Below are 18960 nucleotides of genomic sequence, written 5' to 3'. Positions count from 1 at the left end.
TTTCATTTCAAATGAGTTTCATTTAACACTACCATGCCTTCTTTCAATGTCATTTAAAGTATGGTGATGAGTAATTGGGTGTTTCCCCACTGGTTACACAAATGTTGCTGTACCAAAAGAGAGCTATTCACTCTCTTGTTAATAATATACCACCTCGCGATTCCTACAAACCTTTATTTATGTGGTATGGAACCATGAATGTATTTAGTTTATTTATCTCTAAGCGTCTAATTCATGAGGATATTAATCTAGAAACTCACCAATGAAGATCACACGTCCGTAAATACACCACGAGGGTCAAAGCGAATCTATAATTTCAAAATTATTAAGGTTATTGTGGATATTACAATTATTTCCGTTGTAATTATATTGTGCATTAAGAATACCTATCTCGGCATGCTCTGGTAGTATTAGTTATCGCATGTTTGTATAGTTTATGGTTCTATCATTTTCCCAAAACGAATAAAGTATTAAGTAATAATTAAAGTAAGAAAATCTGATGACACAAGCCGATGTAGACTAATAATGATTTCTCTCCTTTTACATATGCAAATGGCAACTAGGCGAAGTGATAGTGATTGGCACTCTACTGAACATCAGACCACCCAGCTAATAAGTCGTGGTTCGTGATAGCGGTGCGATACGAGAGACCTTGAATAATAACCGGCAAAAGCTGACTCGGTTCGCGACTGTTAATTGGGAAGCGGCACATATATTTATATCGTGTATCCGTCCATTCTTGGTGCTTTGGTTTTAGGTAAGCTCCCAAATTTGATCGGTGAGTTGTGAAAACTCGAATTATTTGAGTGGCTCCTTTGAAGTTGGAAATACGTGTGAAGGAAGATGAATCATATAAGTTACTACAGCGAGGATGCAATTAGATCAAGGATGAGTGTACGCCAAGCCATTGGTCATGAACTGACGACGTATCATTGTACTACGGAGTACGGCGTGGTTAAAATCCATTATCGTATCGAAATAAAAGACACAATGAAAGCATTCGCCGCACTCCTCATCGTTCCAGGTGCTTTCTACTTTCTAGATAATGCATTAAATGACGGTGACCTCTGTACTACCAAAAAAACGCACTATTTTGATGCTAGTAGTGGCCGAGAGATATCTATTGATGAAGCTAATGAAATAGGCAGTAGAAATTGTGAGGCCGAGAACATGAGTAGACAAGGTTATTGGTTGAATTTACAAGGGAGATATGAAGAAGCCTATAGGAAATTCAATCAAGCCTGCATATCGTGCACCAGTGGATATATCAAAATGTCAGAATTTATTACTGGAAAAAATAATGCCCGAATCAGATGGGCTGAAGACCTGAACGAGCAAGGGAATAAACTACTGGAACAAAAGAAATATTCGGAGGCTGCCGAGAAATACAGAGAGGCATATGAAACATGCACTAGTTATTCAATGTGCACTGGTGATAGGGCTATGGCTTTGGAACAGTTTCAGGCGGCTCTTACAAAGTCCCGAGTGATGAAAATGAAGAACAAATACTGCAGCAGACTAAGCGAGGCAAAGAGTGAGATGGAAGCGATGAGATTGAAGTCTCTGGGAGACAAGCTGTTTGCTAATTGGCAGTACGAGGCAGCTCTGGAGAAATATGAGGCCGCATGCAAAATTTCTCAGATTTCAAAAGAGAAGAGCTTGCATGCAATGAACAAAGAGAAAGCAGAGACTATTATATTCATCTTATCTTCAGTTGGGGATCTTTGGAAAGCTGGTTGGGATATAGAGAATGATGTGGAGGAAAATGACAGATCGGAAGAGGCCAAGGAAACCTTTGGGAGAGTCTTGTGCAAAGTCAGGGAGGGTTTAAGGATATGTCCCGATGATCCAAGTCTAAAACGATACGAAAGACTTGTGCTGTGGAAAGAGGAAGGCAATGAGCTTTTCAATAAAGGCTTGGAGTATCAAGAGAGAGGGCTGGAATTGATGAGTGATGCAAAAGAGCTTAGAGGGAAACAAAATTTTGAATTAGCCAACGAAAAATTTGAGTGCGCTAAGGTCGAATTCTTCAAGGCGATGGAGAAGTTTCAAATCGGAATTGAAACCGATGCTAGATTTAAGGATTGCTTGGAGTTTGTTGAGGAGCAAATTAAGAAGGTCGATAACTCAATAAAGGTTATCGAACAGGAAGTGCTCAATCTGAAATTCATTGACCTGAAGATGAGTTTCAGTGAAAGGAGGGACAGAGACGATGAATTTCCTGAACTTGGTGGAGTTGGGAAACATGTCACGTATCATGCACTCATATAATTAATTTCATATTGTTTCAAATGAATATCAGCTAATTAATAAATGAAAAAATAGACAAACCTGAGTTGTTATAATAATATATATGGGAAGTTGATTCATTGAATAAGTCGCATCCCTGGACAGAGGCTGTAATGATAAAAGTAAATTCCTGAATGTGATATGTATATAACATATCCACTTGTCCACCCAGTTCGGTCTAACACACTCCTCGCATCTCTTAACGAGTCCTCTATGGACTGCAGCAGAGAAGTCTTTGGTTTGACTTGGCCTCTATGGCCATCCAAATGTTTTAATAGCGGCCTAGACGCATTAGAATCGCTGGGAGTCAATTTGGGACCAAGTACGTAGGGTTTTGTACAGACAGTTCCCAATCGAATGATAGTGACGGCTGTTCCTCCTGTGTAAAGTTACGTACACTGCACTTCTTGTGTGCATTAATTCAAAACACTGTCATGCAATGCAATATTCCAATGGAGCCTCTAATGTAAAGAAAAAGATAAGCTGTGCTCTGCTGTCATAATGTCTTGACATTTGATACAAACATGGTGTGAAGTAATCTGACTTTAGTGACCTATCAATGGATTAATCTCTTATCTGATGAAGAGTACTAATATTGTTTGCATAGAGTCATCAGAAAAGGATAAATTGGCATTATTTAAATAATTATTACATGTTGTAAACTGTTTATTAACAGAGCAATGCTCTCAAGAGATTCAATTGACATCCGATGTTCGGGAATAAAGATCGGGCGAAAGTGGATGTTATATTTTTTTAGGACTGACTTAAAAGGAAAGAAATGGGCCCTTGGTCTCATTTTTAATTGTAAATCCAAGTGGAGGAAGTGTTTATTTGTGTGTAATGTAGAATGGGCGTATGTTAGAAGGGACGGGAAAGGTATTTTGATAGTTTTGTAATTCTCTTACATATTAGGGAAATTAAGTATTTCAAATTAAAATGCATAGAATGTTTACTTACTGTTAATTAAGTAGTTCAGACTAATTAACAAATAGATGGACTATTTTCTAATATATTCTAAATAAGGACCTTCCTCCGTTAGATAATATTGATTGCAGAATTGTTCAGCAGATTCAATTCATATTTTCTGAAACATATGATGCCTTAATCGCATTTTGATAATAATATAAATGGAACGTTGCTAAAGAAGGAGGGGTTTTATATAAATAAGAACTATTGCTGTTTGCAAAGAGTGAAATGAAGGGTTTAATTCAAGGCTTTGCTCTTTCCTGAGTGACTTTGTTCGTTGGCTCACGATTGGAGGGCAAAGAATTGGTTTTATTCATGACCACGGTAGACTATTGATTATAATCAATCATTCCTATAAATAAAAAGGTGTAGGATAAAGTTTGGGTACATTTTGATATCATTTAATCAATAGAAAGTAAACAAATGATTCTGATTCTATATATAGAATAGTTTTATAAAGTTTGTACCATGTTATTAATATATCTAAGTTACCTGTGCTGAATTGGGAAACATAAATTCGATTGATAACGAGTTAATTGAGTGCCTTGCCCTTAATGTAATTGCAGAGCTCAGTGTTTTATTGTTCGTTGGTATGTAATTGTGCCCAATGTATTCCTATTTCCTTTGTGAATTATAGTTTTTACTTTGTACAACATTCCCCCATGTATTCAGTAATTCAGAATCATTGTGTCACTGTTCTTCCAATCAGATACCAACATGTGTTTAGGTATTTGCTGTGTCTGTGATGCATTTCAGATGGCCCATTGCATTTCACATGTGAGCTCAGCTGTTCTTGAATGCCCTGCAAAGTGAGAATAGCATTAGTCTTACAACGTCACTTGAATGGAGAATAAAATATATATCTTTCCAAAAATTGCTTCCATTTACACTTTTGGTGGCCATGGCCGCTGGATGATTGATTTCATTCGTGCAATTAAGTCTACAAGGACCCAAAGTGTGAATGTTTGGAGGAAATGTATTCCAGATAACCTTTTCTCTTTACTTTATAGACTATGGCCATGGATATACGAGGGTCATCCGGAAAGTAGTACCCGTTCGTGCCGCATGAAGTGCTGACGACGCGAGTAGCCGCTGGACGAGGTCAGATAGCTTCAGTAGCTTGTCTGCCTTCTCTGAGCCAAGTTGCGTGACGCTAGCATTGCCTGTGTTGTTTCTGTGATTGTTTACAATGTTTAAAAAAATTGAGAACGCCACCAGTTGTGAAGTGAGGGCAGTGATTAAATTCCTCAATGCAAGAAACGTTCGCCCACGTGATATTCATCGCCAATTAAAGGAGGTGTATGGAGACAATGTAATGGACGAGTCGTCTGTTCGGCGGTGGTGTCGCAACTTCAACATGGGGAGGGGGTACACACACGACGATAAGCGTTCGGGGAGACCGTCTGTCATTACAGACCAACTGGTGAGCTCAGTTGACGAATTCGTGAGGAACGATCGGCGCGTCACAATTGATGACATCTGTGAGCATTTTCCCAATGTTTCTCGAACAATTGTTCATGAAATTGTTAAACACCATCTGCATTATGAAAAAATTGGTGCAAGATGGGTCCCTCGCAAGCTTACAGATGAGCACAAAACCAAGGGTATGGCTCGTACTTAAAGTATGGTGACGGAAAGACATTCTTTGTGTCTATTGAGTCTTCTTGAAAGATTTATATTTTTAATAAAATTCAGTTAGCGTTGTATTCCAAAATATGTTTAATTTAAACCAAATGAATGAAATGCAATCTGTCTTTTGGTCCAAATTGAGACAAATTGTGCGAGTTGTAAGTGTAAACATTGCAATGATTCCAAAGCGTAGAAATCCTATCGCTTGCTAAAGATGGGCCAATTATTCCGATGACCCCAATCAATGCAAATGATTTCTACGCTTTGATTTCATTGCATTGTAATCCATAATTGCGGAAGACTCTTTCAAAAGTTACTCTCGCCACAACCTATGCTTTTTTTTGAAATTGTAATTTTATGATATTAATCCTAACATTCCAATGCATTCTGTGCTGACCTAAGGCCTAACACATTATACACAGTGTGTTCTTACGGCCCACTGCACACTTGTATTTCAGAGACTCTTTGTTTACATTTAAAATTATTAAATTATTTTATAATTTTGCGATGATATGGTATATGGCTTAAAATTAGTGAAATTTTAAATTGCAATGTTGATGTTCAGATTTGTATGTTTATATATATTGTTGTTGTACATGCTTTAAGATATTTGTTGGAAACTAAACGTGAATTGAAAAATGGAAATAACTTGATAGAAACTTTATACTCTGGGTCATATGCTTATTAGGAGATTAATTTTGTGAATAATCACTAATATTGTCTACCCAGGATGTAAAAATTTTATCAATAATATAAATCTCGAAATATTTTTAGGTAATAACCTTAGGTATATACTTTTTTAAGCATAAAATGTTTGAAATGCTTTGGTTTTCTTTGAAATGTATTCTGTCGTGGTCACAAAATCAAGATTTATCACACGGAATGTATTAAGCCAATAATATTGTTCATAGTGTTTGTGAAGTACCAAAAAGCATCATTGAACTATTGTGTGTTGCGAATGTAATGTAATAATAACTGTGATTCAATGTATGTCTGAGCAAAGAGTGTCTTTGTCGAGTGAAGACTGGGGAACTCAATGAGTAAACTGTATTTATGATTGGAGTTGGGTCGAGGAGTGAAGAGAGGGAGAGGGAATGGAGGCAAAGACGCTTTGATGGAATCGGTTGGAAGGGGATAGTTGAGATGCCCTTGGAAATCATCATTAGGAGATCTAATGTATCTTCCAGTTCCCAATTTCCTTTCAACCTTGAACGAGTGACGTCAAAGTACAAAGGAAAAGTCTTCTACAATGAATACTCCTAGACTTAATGCTTCCTGTGACTGCAATGCCCTGGACTTCTCCCAAGTCAGTTTTACCTCTGGGTCCATCTCCGGAGAAGACTCTTGGTGGACAGTTGACAACGTGCCAGTGTTGTTCCTGTGAGGGTTAGTACCATTCCATCAGCCAGCACCAACATTTTCCCATGCAATTAGGGGTCGTTAGTGTCAATCTGTGGACAGTTCACGTTTGGAACTTCCTGTGATTGATAGCCCTGTTGAAATCCCTCTGCCAATTACCATTTCATGGTTGCATATATCCCCTTGGCAGTGGATGGAGTGATATCTGTGACTGAATGTGTCAACTCCAACCCACCGAAGTGATCATCCTCCATCTACTCCAAAGGAGGAATCTATCTGTGAGCAGTATTCTTCTTGACAAGAAGTGTGGAATGGTTGATAATCCCGACTATGCACGACTCTTAGTGACCTCTGCCAGAATGACAGATTGTCTTAAAAGCCAAGAACGACTGCTCATCCCTGCAAACTTCATCAATTTCTGTGTTTCAAAAGGGACATGATAGGCACAGGTTTCCACTCAAACGTCAGATTTCCAAAAGAAGCAATTTGGATGTCACTGACAAACTTGAATGAGTGTAGAGACATGGCGGTCCAGCTCTCAGACAAAAATGCTGTAATTCCTGCAAGTACCAAACCTTCATACCATCTTCACGGATGCCTGATTCATTTTAATAGTACATCCAGTCTGGTGTGAAAGATACAGTATCTCTTCAGGATCTTCCACTCTTCAATGTCCAAGTCCTGAAATCCCTGAGGTATCAATTAGGCGAGGGGAAGAGAGGACTCTGCTTATAGTCTTCCCCTCCCTTGATCCTATCTACGTCTACGTCCAGATGTCCACACCATACCCACGGTGCACTCTGTCTGAATGCATTCACTTCCTGGAGACATGCCTTGAGGAATGAGCACACCGCAACGCAAGAGACAAGGAGCACTCTCTCTCGTCCAAAGAAGAACACACAGCCAGCACGCAGCGTGAACCTGGACGACCATTCCGTTCCTGCTTCCCTCCCTGCGAGCTTTCGCTATGGCTCCAGCTGGATCTCCAGGTCACCTTCCTGGGCCTCCTAGAGTACACCAGGCTGGAATGGGACAGGGCCAGTCATCAGTGCCAGTATCTCATTGACGGAGCAAAGGGGCAGCAACCTACTCTACTTGATCTTCCTGGAACGGAAAGAGTAAGTGACCCTCCTCATCTGGTCCTCATTTCGTCTCTCCGGACTCTTTCAAGGGGAGCCTCCCTCAGGGTTGCCCCTGCACACTGTCCATCGTCTGCATATGTGTCTTCATTAATAATCACTTACTCCATTCCAGATGAACCACACCAAGGCCAACGCCATTGGCCCCCAATCGATAGGGCGGATCCTCATGGAGAGAATGTTACAGATTTGACATCTGGCAGTCATAGGATCTCACCCAAGATGACCTTGCTTGTTCTCTGGGGAACATAAATGCAACAGACACCTCCGCAGTGGAGTCAAGACCATTGCTGGCATAAACAAGGCACGCAAATGGTGGAATCCTTGAGTAGTTCTTCCACCCTAAGCAAAGTTTCTGATATTGGTACGCAAGTAAATAAATTGCTAATGTCGAAGGAGACTAGCCTCGCTTTTTCGGGGGCATCAATATCTTTCAATTTTCGGGCTAGCTCTATAGAGTTTTTTGGAACTGGTTTTCTAGAAATGGTCAAAACAATCCATCAACGCACCTGCGAGCCCCCACCCCTCTCAAATCCTTCCAACCTTTCCCGCCACCACTCTGTCCTGAGGGTATATATGCTTGCTCTGTCTGTTTTGCAAATTTGTACCTGATGATGCCGCAAGTCGGTGAAACGCGTTGTACCATATAATAAATCTTTGGAAAGGTACGAGTCTTTCTTTCCTTTTAGTATGGATCTGAAATTGTTGGTTTTGATTAGAATGAGTGCATCTTCTCAACAGATGCACTGATTGTAGTGTAATTCTTTCACAGATAAGAGCGAAGGAATTTAACTTGCGTCAACAATTATTGAAAGGCTTATGCAAGATATCTTTCTTGCCTTTGACTGTTGTGCTGATTCATTTTTCTCTCTGCTAATTTAACTGTGACCAAGTTGCAATACAACCTCCAGGTGTAATAGTGTAATGATAACTCCTCATTGCCCTCAGTCGTGAGTAAAAGTATTCCGAGACTTTTGACCGCGAGTGCTTCTCTTGTCTCTATTGCCATTCTTCAGCTGAAGAAATGTTTCTTCCATTCGATAACAAATATCCTCTGCAACTACAACTTTTGTAAGTGAACATTAATTAGCGGAGAAGACTAAATTTGTTGAGTATCGAAAGGTTATATTTGTATTTTTCTCAAATATAGTAAATATATTTGTTAATTTTTTTATGTATAGTAAATGACATTATTTTTCATACTTTTTTGCGTCAACTATTAATAAAATGTATGATATAATAAACAAATAACAAATGTATCATTTAAATATCTACAACTATTTTATATATTGTTATATATCAAAATTAATTGACTATTGTTAAAGTCAAATGAACAGCAACAGGTTGTACAATTGTGATTAAAGTACAAAGTAATGTATGCTGCACTGATAGTTTTAATATTAAATTATTTACATGACATGTAGTACTACAATTTGTAATATCCTATTTCTTTTGTAATTAAATTAGCCGGAGTGACTATGTATTTATTTTCTGGTGTGATAATATTATATTTTTTATACGAAATGAAATAAATATGAATTGGTTGGGTAGTTATTGTGTGCATTTAAATTTTTCCGTCAAAGGAGGAATCGTAAAGAGATGGGAGGAATGTCTCCGAGTGTACTCGGTGGACAAGTGGAAATATTATATGTATATTATATTTCAAGATATTAATTTAATTATTATTCCCTCGGTCCAGGGATGCCATTTATTAAGTTGAATAATAATTTAGGTTTGTTCATATTTTTTATAATATTATTCAACAAGTAGTCATTTTAATCAGAATCGATTCTACACACAACTCATGGTATGGTATATTGTCTACTTTATTCTTCACATATTTTTACGAAAGGATGAAATTATCATTTTAATAAGAACAAACAATCATCGTATGAAGCGAAAGAGCAGAATGTATTCCCCTCGGAAAGCCAAACTAATCGCGCTGCCAGGCAAAACAGAATCGCCTGAAAAGAATAAATATTTATCAAGAACCACATATATATATATATATATTCAACATATTATATAATGGTTGAAATATGGAATTCTTGCTTTGACAGTGTCCAGTAACGGAAATATTTTTTCGCATGTGACCCGCTCATAGACCATAAACATAGAATGTCACCTTTATTTGAATCAATTGTAGACTTTTGAGAGCCGACTAATTTTAACAAAGTTAGCATGTCTCCTTCACGAAACGATAATTAAGCAAACAATAAATATAAACATACAAGTTCCAAAGCAATACTTTCTCATAGTCCGCGCCACGTATCGCAAATAACACCCAGGTGAGAATATCGATGCTCACATTTACCAAACAGTGATGGTGGAATCTATGGCGTACGGAACGACGCAACAAGACGGCATTCTTTGTGCAAATTTTGCGGAAAACTCTGTATTTTAAAGACGTGACACTTCCTTCGTCCTATAGAAAACGTCTGAAAGAGTTGACCGAGGAATTGTCTCATTAGGTAATGCAAAACAAATTCTACCTTTTACTCCAGACACTAAATATTTTTATCTTTGACGCTGTTGAAGGAAATTTGTTCTCTCAAAACGTTGACGCTGCCAAAATTGGCAATATGCTGTAGAATATTCCTCGGAATAATTTAAATGGAATATTATTAATCCTGTTTATATTTTAAGAAAGCTCTGCAGTTTCATTTCAAATGAGTTTCATTTAACACTACCATGCCTTCTTTCAATGTCATTAAAAGTATGGTGATGAGTAATGGTGTGTTTCCCCATTGGTTACACAAATGTTCTGTACCAAAAGAGAGCTATTCACTCACTTGTTAATAATTTACCACCTCGCGATTCCTACAAACCTTTATTTATGAGGTATGGAACCATGAATGTATTAGTTTATTTATCTCTAAGCGTCTAAATCATGAGGATATTAATCTAGAAACTCACCAATGAAGATCACACGTCCGTAAATACACCACGAGGGTCAAAGCGAATCTATAATTTCAAAATTATTAAGGTTATTGTGGATATTACAAATATTTCCGTTGTAATTATATTGTGCATTAAGAATACCTATCTCGGCATGCTCTGGTAGTATTAGTTATCGCATGTTTGTATAGTTTATGGTTCTATCATTTTCTCAAAACGAATAAAGTATTAAGTAATAATGAAAGTAAGAAAATCTGATGACACATGCCGATGTAGACTAATAATGATTTCTCTCCTTTTACATATGCAAATGGCAACTAGGCGAAGTGATAGTGATTGTCACTCTACTGAACATCAGACCACCCAGCTTATAAGTCGTGGTTCGTGATAGCGGTGCGATACGAGAGACCTTGAATAATAACCGGCAAAAGCTGACTCGGTTCGCGACTGTTAATTGGGAAGCGGCACATATATTTATATCTTGTATCCGTCCATTCCCAGTGCTTTGGTTTTAGGTAAGTTCCCAAATTTGATCGGTGAGTTGTGAAAACCCGAATTATTTGAGTGGTTCCTTTGAAGTTGGAAATACGTGTGAAGGAAGATGAATCATATAAGTTACTACAGCGAGTATGCAATTAGATCAAGGATGAGTCCACGCCAAGCCATTGGTCATGAACTGACGACTTATGAGCGTAGTACGGAGTACGGCGTGGTTAAAATTCATTATCGTATCGAAATAAAAGACACAATGAAAGCATTCGCCGCACTCCTCATCGTTCCAGGTGCCTTCTACTATCTTGATCATTTATTAAATGACGGGAAGTTCTGTACTAGCGAAAAAACGCACTATTTTGATGCTAGTAGTGGCGAAGAGATATCTATTGATGAAGCTGATGAAATGTGGAGTAGAAATAGTGAGGCTGAGAACATGAGTAGTCAAGGTTATTGGTTGATGTTAGAAGGGAAATATGAAGAAGCCTATAGGAAATTCAATCAAGCCTGTATATCGTGCACCAGTGGATATTTCAAAATGTCAGAATTTATTACTGGAAAACATAATGCCCGAATCAGATGGGCTGAAGACCTGAACGAGCAAGGGAATGAACTTCTGAAACAAAATAAGTATTTGGAGGCCGCCGAGAAATACAGAGAGGCATATGAAACATGCACTAGTTTTTCAATGTGCACTGGTGATAGGAAAGATTTGGAAAAACGTTATCTCTTCAATGAAGGAAATTGTTACAGGATGCAAGGTAATTATTCAAGGGCAGTTGAACTATTTGAGAAGGCATTAGCAATTGACAGCAATTATGGCCATGCCAAGAATAATCTAGCAGAGACGTTGAATTCTTTGGGAGACATCTTTTTAACCTTTAGTGATTATGGAGGAGCGATGATAAAATTCAATGAAGCCTTTGAACAATGCACCGCCAGCTACAAAAATAAGGAGATATTTTCACAGAATGCTGAGAAATGCCAATGCGAACTAGATGCAAACGGTTTGGAAAGAGAAGGGGATGAGGATTACAGCGAAGGCAAATATGAGAGTGCCATGAGGAAATATCAAGAAGCCTTTTGTAAATCTGGAGTTGAATTTCACAGGAAAGGATATGAGGCCAGCTTGAACAAAGCACAGAATGAGTTGGACGCGTTGGATTTGGAACAGTTTCAGGCGGCTCTTGCAAAGTCCCAAGTGATCAAAATGAAGAACAAATACGGCAGCAGACTAAGCGAGGCAAAGAGTGAGGTATAAGCGATGAGAATGATGTCTTTGTGAGACGAGCTGTTTGCTAAATGGCAGTACGAGGCAGCTCTTGAGAAATATGAGGCCGCATGCAAAATTTCTCAGATTTGAAAAGAGAAGAGCTTGCATGCAATGAACAAGGAGAAAGCAGATACTATTATAAACATCTTATCTGTAGTTGGGGATCTTTGGAAAGCCGGTTGGGATATCGAGAATGATGTGGAGGAAAACGACAGATCGGAAGAGGCCAAGGAAACCTTTGGGAGAGTCTTGTGCAAAGTCAGGGAGGGTTTAAGAATATGTCCCGATGATCCAAGTCTAAAACGATACGAAAGACTTGTGCTGTGGAAAGAGGAAGGCAATGAGCTTTTCAATAAAGGCTTGGAGTATCAAGAGAGAGGGCTGGAATTGATGAGTGATGCAAAAGAGCTTAGAGGGAAACAAAATTTTGAATTAGCCAACGAAAAATTTGAGTGCGCTAAGGTCGAATTCTTCAAGGCGATGGAGAAGTTTCAAATCGGAATTGAAACCGATGCTAGATTTAAGGATTGCTTGGAGTTTGTTGAGGAGCAAATTAAGAAGGTCGATAACTCAATAAAGGTTATCGAACAGGAAGTGCTCAATCTGAAATTCATTGACCTGAAGATGAGTTTCAGTGAAAGGAGGGACAGAGACGATGAATTTCCTGAACTTGGTGGAGTTGGGAAACATGTCACGTATCATGCACTCATATAATTAATTTCATATTGTTTCAAATGAATATCAGCTAATTAATAAATGAAAAAATAGACAAACCTGAGTTGTTATAATAATATATATGGGAAGTTGATTCATTGAATAAGTCGCATCCCTGGACAGAGGCTGTAATGATAAAAGTAAATTCCTGAATGTGATATGTATATAACATATCCACTTGTCCACCCAGTTCGGTCTAACACACTCCTCGCATCTCTTAACGAGTCCTCTATGGACTGCAGCAGAGAAGTCTTTGGTTTGACTTGGCCTCTATGGCCATCCAAATGTTTTAATAGCGGCCTAGACGCATTAGAATCGCTGGGAGTCAATTTGGGACCAAGTACGTAGGGTTTTGTACAGACAGTTCCCAATCGAATGATAGTGACGGCTGTTCCTCCTGTGTAAAGTTACGTACACTGCACTTCTTGTGTGCATTAATTCAAAACACTGTCATGCAATGAAATATTACAATGGAGCCTCTAATGTAAAGAAAAAGATAAGCTGTGCTCTGCTGTCATAATGTCTTGACATTTGATACAAACATGGTGTGAAGTAATCTGACTTTAGTGACCTATCAATGGATTAATCTCTTATCTGATGAAGAGTAATGATATTGTTTGCATAGAGTTATCAGAAAAGGATAAATTGGCATTATTTAAATAATTATTACATGTTGTAAACTGTTTATTGACAGAGCAATGCTCTCAAGAGATTCAATTGACATCCGATGCTCGGGAATAAAGATCGGGCGAAAGTGGATGTTATATTTTTTTAGGACTGACTTAAAAGGAAAGAAATGGGCCCTTTGTCTCATTTTTAATTGTAAATCCAAGTGGAGGAGGTGTTTATTTGTGTGTAATGTAGAATGGGCGTATATTAGAAGGGACGGGAAAGGTATTTTGATAGTTTTGTAATTCTCTTACATATTAGGGAAATTAAGTATTTCAAATTAAAATGCATTGAATGTTTACTTACTGTTAATTAAGTAGATCGGAGTAATTTACAAAAGGATGGACTATTTTCTAATATATTCTAAATAAGGACCTTCCTCCGTTAGATAATATTGATTGCAGAATTGTTCAGCAGATTCAATTCATATTTTCTGAAACATATGATGCCTTAATCGCGTTTTGATAATAATATAAATGGAACGTTGCTAAAGAAGGAGGGGTTTTATATAAATAAGAACTATTGCTGTTTGCAAAGAGTGAAATGAAGGGTTTAATTCAAGGCTTTGCTCTTTCCTGAGTGACTTTGTTCGTTGGCTCACGATTGGAGGGCAAAGAATTGGTTTTATTCATGACCACGGTAGACTATTGATTATAATCAATCATTCCTATAAATAAAAAGGTGTAGGATAAAGTTTGGGTACATTTTGATATCATTTAATCAATAGAAAGTAAACAAATGATTCTGATTCTATATATAGAATAGTTTTATAAAGTTTGTACCATGTTATTAATATATCAAAGTTACCTGTACTGAATTAAAAAACATATATTCGATTGAAAACAAGTTAATTGAGTGCCTTGCCCTTAATGTAATTGCAGAGCTCAGTGTTTTATTGTTCGTTGGTATGTAATTGTGCCCAATGTATTCCTATTTCCTTTGTGAATTATAGTTTTTACTTTGTACAACATTCCCCCATGTATTCAGTAATTCAGAATCATTGTGTCACTGTTCTTCCAATCAGATACCAACATGTGTTTAGGCATTTCGTGTGTCTGTGATGCATTTCAGATGGCCCATTGCATTTCACATGTGAGCTCAGCTGTTCTTGAATGCCCTGCAAAGTGAGAATAGCATTAGTCTTACAACGTCACTTGAATGGAGAATAAAATATATATCTTTCCAAAAATTGCTTCCATTTACACTTTTGGTGGCCATGGCCGCTGGATGATTGATTTCATTCGTGCAATTAAGTCTACAAGGACCCAAAGTGTGAATGTTTGGAGGAAATGTATTCCAGATAACCTTTTCTCTTTACTTTATAGACTATGGCCATGGATATACGAGGGTCATCCGGAAAGTAGTACCCGTTCGTGCCGCATGAAGTGCTGACGACGCGAGTAGCCGCTGGACGAGGTCAGATAGCTTCAGTAGCTTGTCTGCCTTCTCTGAGCCAAGTTGCGTGACGCTAGCATTGCCTGTGTTGTTTCTGTGATTGTTTACAATGTTTAAAAAAATTGAGAACGCCACCAGTTGTGAAGTGAGGGCAGTGATTAAATTCCTCAATGCAAGAAACGTTCGCCCACGTGATATTCATCGCCAATTAAAGGAGGTGTATGGAGACAATGTAATGGACGAGTCGTCTGTTCGGCGGTGGTGTCGCAACTTCAACATGGGGAGGGGGTACACACACGACGATAAGCGTTCGGGGAGACCGTCTGTCATTACAGACCAACTGGTGAGCTCAGTTGACGAATTCGTGAGGAACGATCGGCGCGTCACAATTGATGACATCTGTGAGCATTTTCCCAATGTTTCTCGAACAATTGTTCATGAAATTGTTAAACACCATCTGCATTATGAAAAAATTGGTGCAAGATGGGTCCCTCGCAAGCTTACAGATGAGCACAAAACCAAGGGTATGGCTCGTACTTAAAGTATGGTGACGGAAAGACATTCTTTGTGTCTATTGAGTCTTCTTGAAAGATTTATATTTTTAATAAAATTCAGTTAGCGTTGTATTCCAAAATATGTTTAATTTAAACCAAATGAATGAAATGCAATCTGTCTTTTGGTCCAAATTGAGACAAATTGTGCGAGTTGTAAGTGTAAACATTGCAATGATTCCAAAGCGTAGAAATCCTATCGCTTGCTAAAGATGGGCCAATTATTCCGATGACCCCAATCAATGCAAATGATTTCTACGCTTTGATTTCATTGCATTGTAATCCATAATTGCGGAAGACTCTTTCAAAAGTTACTCTCGCCACAACCTATGCTTTTTTTTGAAATTGTAATTTTATGATATTAATCCTAACATTCCAATGCATTCTGTGCTGACCTAAGGCCTAACACATTATACACAGTGTGTTCTTACGGCCCACTGCACACTTGTATTTCAGAGACTCTTTGTTTACATTTAAAATTATTAAATTATTTTATAATTTTGCGATGATATGGTATATGGCTTAAAATTAGTGAAATTTTAAATTGCAATGTTGATGTTCAGATTTGTATGTTTATATATATTGTTGTTGTACATGCTTTAAGATATTTGTTGGAAACTAAACGTGAATTGAAAAATGGAAATAACTTGATAGAAACTTTATACTCTGGGTCATATGCTTATTAGGAGATTAATTTTGTGAATAATCACTAATATTGTCTACCCAGGATGTAAAAATTTTATCAATAATATAAATCTCGAAATATTTTTAGGTAATAACCTTAGGTATATACTTTTTTAAGCATAAAATGTTTGAAATGCTTTGGTTTTCTTGGAAATGTATTCAGTCTTGGTCACAAAATCAAGATTTATCACACGGAATGTATTAAGCCAATAATATTGTTCATAGTGTTTGTGAAGTACCAAAAAGCATCGTTGAACTATTGTGTGTTGCGAATGTAATGTAATAATAACTGTGATTCAATGTATGTCTGAGCAAAGAGTGTCTTTGTCGAGTGAAGACTGGGGAACTCAATGAGTAAACTGCATTTATGATTGGAGTTGGGTCGAGGAGTGAAGAGAGGGAGAGGGAATGGAGGCAAAGACGCTTTGATGGAATCGGTTGGAAGGGGATAGTTGAGATGCCCTTGGAAATCATCATTAGGAGATCTAATGTATCTTCCAGTTCCCAATTTCCTTTCAACCTTGAACGAGTGACGTCAAAGTACAAAGGAAAAGTCTTCTACAATGAATACTCCTAGACTTAATGCTTCCTGTGACTGCAATGCCCTGGACTTCTCCCAAGTCAGTTTTACCTCTGGGTCCATCTCCGGAGAAGACTCTTGGTGGACAGTTGACAACGTGCCAGTGTTGTTCCTGTGAGGGTTAGTACCATTCCATCAGCCAGCACCAACATTTTCCCATGCAATTAGGGGTCGTTAGTGTCACTCTGTGGACAGTTCACGTTTGGAACTTCCTGTGATTGATAGCCCTGTTGAAATCCCTCTGCCAATTACCATTTCATGGTTGCATATATCCCCTTGGCAGTGGATGGAGTGATATCTGTGACTGAATGTGTCAACTCCAACCCACCGAAGTGATCATCCTCCATCTACTCCAAAGGAGGAATCTATCTGTGAGCAGTATTCTTCTTGACAAGAAGTGTGGAATGGTTGATAATCCCGACTATGCACGACTCTTAGTGACCTCTGCCAGAATGACAGATTGTCTTAAAAGCCAAGAACGACTGCTCATCCCTGCAAACTTCATCAATTTCTGTGTTTCAAAAGGGACATGATAGGCACAGGTTTCCACTCAAACGTCAGATTTCCAAAAGAAGCAATTTGGATGTCACTGACAAACTTGAATGAGTGTAGAGACATGGCGGTCCAGCTCTCAGACAAAAATGCTGTAATTCCTGCAAGTACCAAACCTTCATACCATCTTCACGGATGCCTGATTCATTTTAATAGTACATCCAGTCTGGTGTGAAAGATACAGTATCTCTTCAGGATCTTCCACTCTTCAATGTCCAAGTCCTGAAATCCCTGAGGTATCAATTAGGCGAGGGGAAGAGAGGACTCTGCTTATAGTCTTCCCCTCCCTTGATCCTATCTACGTCTACGTCCAGACGTCCACACCATACCCACGGTGCACTCTGTCTGAATGCATTCACTTCCTGGAGACATGCCTTGAGGAATGAGCACACCGCAACGCAAGAGACAAGGAGCACTCTCTCTCGTCCAAAGAAGAACACACAGCCAGCACGCAGCGTGAACCTGGACGACCATTCCGTTCCTGCTTCCCTCCCTGCGAGCTTTCGCTATGGCTCCAGCTGGATCTCCAGGTCACCTTCCTGGGCCTCCTAGAGTACACCAGGCTGGAATGGGACAGGGCCAGTCATCAGTGCCAGTATCTCATTGACGGAGCAAAGGGGCAGCAACCTACTCTACTTGATCTTCCTGGAACGGAAAGAGTAAGTGACCCTCCTCATCTGGTCCTCATTTCGTCTCTCCGGACTCTTTCAAGGGGAGCCTCCCTCAGGGTTGCCCCTGCACACTGTCCATCGTCTGCATATGTGTCTTCATTAATAATCACTTACTCCATTCCAGATGAACCACACCAAGGCCAACGCCATTGGCCCCCAATCGATAGGGCGGATCCTCATGGAGAGAATGTTACAGATTTGACATCTGGCAGTCATAGGATCTCACCCAAGATGACCTTGCTTGTTCTCTGGGGAACATAAATGCAACAGACACCTCCGCAGTGGAGTCAAGACCATTGCTGGCATAAACAAGGCACGCAAATGGTGGAATCCTTGAGTAGTTCTTCCACCCTAAGCAAAGTTTCTGATATTGGTACGCAAGTAAATAAATTGCTAATGTCGAAGGAGACTAGCCTCGCTTTTTCCGGGGCATCAATATCTTTCAATTTTCGGGCTAGCTCTATAGAGTTTTTTGGAACTGGTTTTCTAGAAATGGTCAAAACAATCCATCAACGCACCTGCGAGCCCCCACCCCTCTCAAATCCTTCCAACCTTTCCCGCCACCACTCTGTCCTGAGGGTATATATGCTTGCTCTGTCTGTTTTGCAAATTTGTACCTGATGATGCCGCAAGTCGGTGAAACGCGTTGTACCATATAATAAATCTTTGGAAAGGTACGAGTCTTTCTTTCCTTTTAGTATGGATCTGAAATTGTTGGTTTTGATTAGAATGAGTGCATCTTCTCAACAGATGCACTGATTGTAGTGTAATTCTTTCACAGATAAGAGCGAAGGAATTTAACTTGCGTCAACAATTATTGAAAGGCTTATGCAAGATATCTTTCTTGCCTTTGACTGTTGTGCTGATTCATTTTTCTCTCTGCTAATTTAACTGTGACCAAGTTGCAATACAACCTCCAGGTGTAATAGTGTAATGATAACTCCTCATTGCCCTCAGTCGTGAGTAAAAGTATTCCGAGACTTTTGACCGCGAGTGCTTCTCTTGTCTCTATTGCCATTCTTCAGCTGAAGAAATGTTTCTTCCATTCGATAACAAATATCCTCTGCAACTACAACTTTTGTAAGTGAACATTAATTAG

General features: G+C 38.8%; 1 long non-coding RNA gene across 1 annotated transcript; it reads left to right on the top strand.

Moving 5' to 3' along the window:
- Positions 1–9716: 9716 nt before the first annotated feature.
- On the top strand, positions 9717–17845 carry LOC139686680 (uncharacterized). Its single transcript, XR_011700529.1, has 3 exons — positions 9717–9853; positions 10602–10795; positions 14754–17845. It is a non-coding gene; the product is annotated as an uncharacterized lncRNA (long non-coding RNA).
- The last annotated feature ends 1115 nt before the right edge of the window (positions 17846–18960 follow it).

This window comes from Hetaerina americana, unplaced genomic scaffold (assembly GCF_022747635.1).
Source record: "Hetaerina americana unplaced genomic scaffold, ioHetAmer1.1.p SCAF_147, whole genome shotgun sequence".
Lineage (NCBI taxonomy): Eukaryota > Metazoa > Arthropoda > Insecta > Odonata > Calopterygidae > Hetaerina > Hetaerina americana.
This window is presented reverse-complemented; position numbering and strand designations above follow the sequence as displayed.